This window comes from Squalius cephalus, assembly GCF_949319135.1.
Source record: "Squalius cephalus genome assembly, chromosome: 1".
Classification (NCBI taxonomy): domain Eukaryota; kingdom Metazoa; phylum Chordata; class Actinopteri; order Cypriniformes; family Leuciscidae; genus Squalius; species Squalius cephalus.
The window spans coordinates 68,155,232-68,159,129 of record NC_137122.1 but is presented as its reverse complement, the minus strand read 5'-3'; the positions used below and the strand labels follow the sequence as shown (position 1 = coordinate 68,159,129).

Sequence of the window (3,898 nt, the reverse complement as noted above, 5' to 3'; positions counted from 1 at the left end):
CTTCTTGACCTGCTGGAGGTTGGTGTAGAGGATACACCTGAGACAACAGACAAAGACCCAACAGAATGGGAGATTAGGAACACTGCGTGACTGGGTTTGGGGGTGGAGGAGACCAGTAAGATACTGGGGTGCAAGTGTATGGAGGGATTTATAGGTGAGTAGGAGGATTTTAAAGGTGATGTGGGATTGGCAGCCAGTGAAGTTGCATTACGATGGATGGGTGTGATATGCTGCTAGGGTTTTGTGCATGTTTGGATCCTGGCAGTTGAATAATTCTGGACTGTCCAGGGCTTTGCTGGGAAGAGCAGATAGGACATCATTGCAATATAGGCCAGACATGAGCTGATGAAAGAGTGGATGTGAGTTTCAGTTTCAGAGTGCTCTTGAGAGGTTTTTTAGGTGGTAGAAGGCAGATTTGGGTGATGTTTTTGTTATGTGACTGGACTGAGAGGTTGGGGTCACCGATGACGCCCAGGTATTCCAACTTCAGGGGACTTACTGCCTGGTTTTAGGTGTAAGTATCATCCAAACAACATCCTGTTTTGTATTAACACAGTTGTTATTAGTTGTAATTATATTATTGGAATCATGAAATCCACGATGATTACACAAACAGGCCTGTAATTTTTCACAATAACAGCTTTATCACTAAGTAGCAGTCGTCTTTGAGGAAATGCAGTATTACTTTATGCTTGATGCAAGGACAGTGCGCATTGGAAGAGTGAGTGTTCATTTTACAAAATGCAATTTAGTTACATGCATTCAATTAATCAACATTTATGTTGAGTTACAACACAACCTGCACAAATATTATATCCCTGTAATTTTGTTTGTCTTAAGACTGGCAAGATATCACCAGACACATTTTACAAAAGCTTCTCAGAATGAGTAGCTGTAAAATATGAAGTAAAAAAGCTGTGTATGAAGCAGTTCTTCAATTGCCCCGCCTGCAGTCCAGAGATGCTTGCGGTAGCAGTGGATGGTAATCACAAGCTTTATCGCTTCAAATCAAATTCAAGGTACATTACATTGTGAATGACATGTCAGTTAACTAGTAGATTGTATGAATAGCACATGTAAAATGGAGAAATTACATAATGAAAACAAAATCGTCTGTTTTTCAGCACTCCAGAGCCAGGACACTTTGATGATGTTTTTATCCAAAATGATGAGGAGGTAGCCAAGTTTGTTCAATACATTCACACACAAACAAAACATGTAAGTTCAAATATTAGTTTTTTGTCTCATTGCCGACATTGATTGCTGGCACTACATTGTTCTTTAATATTTGCTGTTAACTAACATTGTAACATCACTGGCAGTATTGAGAGGAAGGAGGCTTTAACTTCCCCAATTTACACACATGCCTTTCCTTGCTTTGCACTATTATATCAAAGGCTGTAAATAATACAACTGCCAAATTGTGATGCCACAAATTGTGAACATGGACAGCAGCTAGTGGTCTCAAACCGGTTCCACGGAGGGCCTAGTGTATGCAGGTTTTCTCTTTTACCTTGAACCAAACTGATTGAGTAGGTCACTAATTGGTTAAGATCTCCCCTCACCTGGTAGTCTAGGTCTTAATTGGGCACTAATTGAAGGGAAAGACCAAAAACCTGCATACACTAGGCCCTCCGTGGAACCGGTTTGAGAACTCTGGGAGTCCTCCAGAAAAAACTCAGGACTGACTGGATGAGGAGGGACTGGAAATAGCTGTCTGCCGCCATGGGGTCCTCCTTGGGCCACTGAATATGTTTAGAGGAGAGATTTTTGCATACCCTCTCTTCCTCCAGAGGAAGCTATCAAAAAGTGCCCCAGGAACAATCTCATTCCTGTGTTCAGATGTAGCCCGTAATTTTTTTCCTTATTTGGCTAAGGTGGTTCAGCAGTGTCCTGAGCTCAGGAATCTGCTGTCCATGCGCCCCTTTCTTTCAGTTATGCATGCGAAGGCGCACTCTGGGAAATGCGAGGTACATTTCAGCTTCACTGACTAATTTAGTAGGTGTACAATAGTTCATTTATAAACAACTTCTAATGTATCAACTGTTTTACGGTGTGTACTTTACTCTTAACACCTTTTACCTATTTATTTATTATTCTCAGATAAGGTAAAGAAAGTCAAATCTGACCTAAACCATAAGCATTCAAAAGGTACTTACAATTTGTTCAGAAGACTCCCCTGTGGTATGTTCTCATTAAAAGTCTCCCAGCATCATAAATCTAAGTCTCAGTAGGCAGATTTTGTAATCAATTAAATTTCTTTCAATTGGTTACTTTTCTTTTTATAATAAACAAAAATATAAAGGCAAATAAAACTTCATCGTTTAAGTATACAATACAATAATCACGTTTTGAATCAAAGGTGTAGTAAGCTCTGGGCTTCTTATCTTCTGATTGGGGTTTACTGTCCTCAGCTCTGGGCTTCTAGGCGTCGGGGGCTCTGGTGTATCAGTATCCCCAGAGGCAGTCAGTTCATCAGTCTTTTATACTTCTGTTGTTTACAACAGGCGTTAGGTTGACACTCCTCCAAAGTTTCCCAGATCCTTCTCCAGGCAGGTGCAAGCGGTCCACCTCTTTATGTCCTTGAACTCCAGTAAACTCAACTAAGATGGCTGAGTTCATTTAAAGTTCTAGGAGTCTAGCGCACACACATAATCACACTTTTCTGCTCCTCTTAACATGGGATGGCACAGTCACCAGGGTTTCCGCGGGGTTGTAAAAGGTAGTAAATTAAATTATGCCAAATTAAGGCCAGTAAAAAGTAGTAAAAAGTAGTAAACGTCATCTGACGAGGTAGTAAATGTTCGAAGCCCCATCTAACTGGGTCTATATGGTTTTCAATTAGGGTAACTTACGTGTGCAGGCCTATTTCCTTACTAAACTTCCATAAATTTATTTTTATTTTGAGTCGGACCCAAAGACAGATACACAAAAGAAATATATTTTCAGGATATATTTTGGAATATATGCAAATATTTGAAATTGGCCCAATAAATATATTTCATACTTATATTTCATATATTTTTGTTATATTTCAGAATATATTTCAATGTATTTTTTTCTGTATGGGTCCCCAAAAGTGTCAAAAATATATGTGGCATATATTCCAAATACATTGAAATATATTCTGAAATATAACAAAAAATATATGAAATATAAGTATGAAATATATTTATTGGGCCAATTTCAAATATTTGCATATATTCCAAAATATATCCTGAAAATATATTTCAAATATATTTCTTTTGTGTATGGGAAGAAAGGTCGGACCTGAGTGAACGGAATGACGTCACGCGTACGTTGTACGTTGGGCGGTTCAAGCTGGTACCTTAGCTTGGCGGTAAACCTCTGCTCCGCGCGAGTTTACCAAGTAAATATGGGCAAGTGCAAGTTTTCGGACCTCTGGTTGGAGGACGCTCGGTTTAAAGACTGGCTTAGGCCAGTAGTTGGAAACAGCCGAGAAGCTTTTTGCAACGTTTGCAAGAAAACAATAAATATTACTTGGATGGGGGTGAAGGCGGTTAATTCCCACAGGGAGTCTACTAGCCACCAAGCCAGGATGCGGGGACGTAACACCCAGCTACCGCTGTCACTGTTTTGCGCTGGACCAACGGCTACATCGACTACATCGGCTACATCGACGCCATCAACCTCCACTGCTCCCTCAACCTTGCCTGCTCGCTCCTCGCAGTCCAATGCCAGTAATCCTACCACCAGCATACAGACGATCTGCACCACCACCGCTACGCTAAAGGCTGAAGTACTATGGTGTTTAGACTTGGCAGTGAAACACCACTCGTTCAAGTCATGATTAACTCATTTGAATGTAAACCTGTATTAATTGATGGAATGGCTTGGTAACTATCTGCTTGTTGTCATCATCAGAGTTTACTGAGGC

The 3,898-nt window shown here is 40.4% G+C and overlaps 1 long non-coding RNA gene across 1 annotated transcript; it reads left to right on the top strand.

Annotated features, from left to right (window-relative positions):
• The first annotated feature begins 688 nt into the window (after window positions 1-688).
• Window positions 689-1,197, top strand: LOC307165782. The gene is made up of 3 exons (XR_013822542.1): window positions 689-721; window positions 841-1,019; window positions 1,125-1,197. It is a non-coding gene; the product is annotated as an uncharacterized lncRNA (long non-coding RNA).
• Window positions 1,198-3,898: the final 2,701 nt, after the last annotated feature.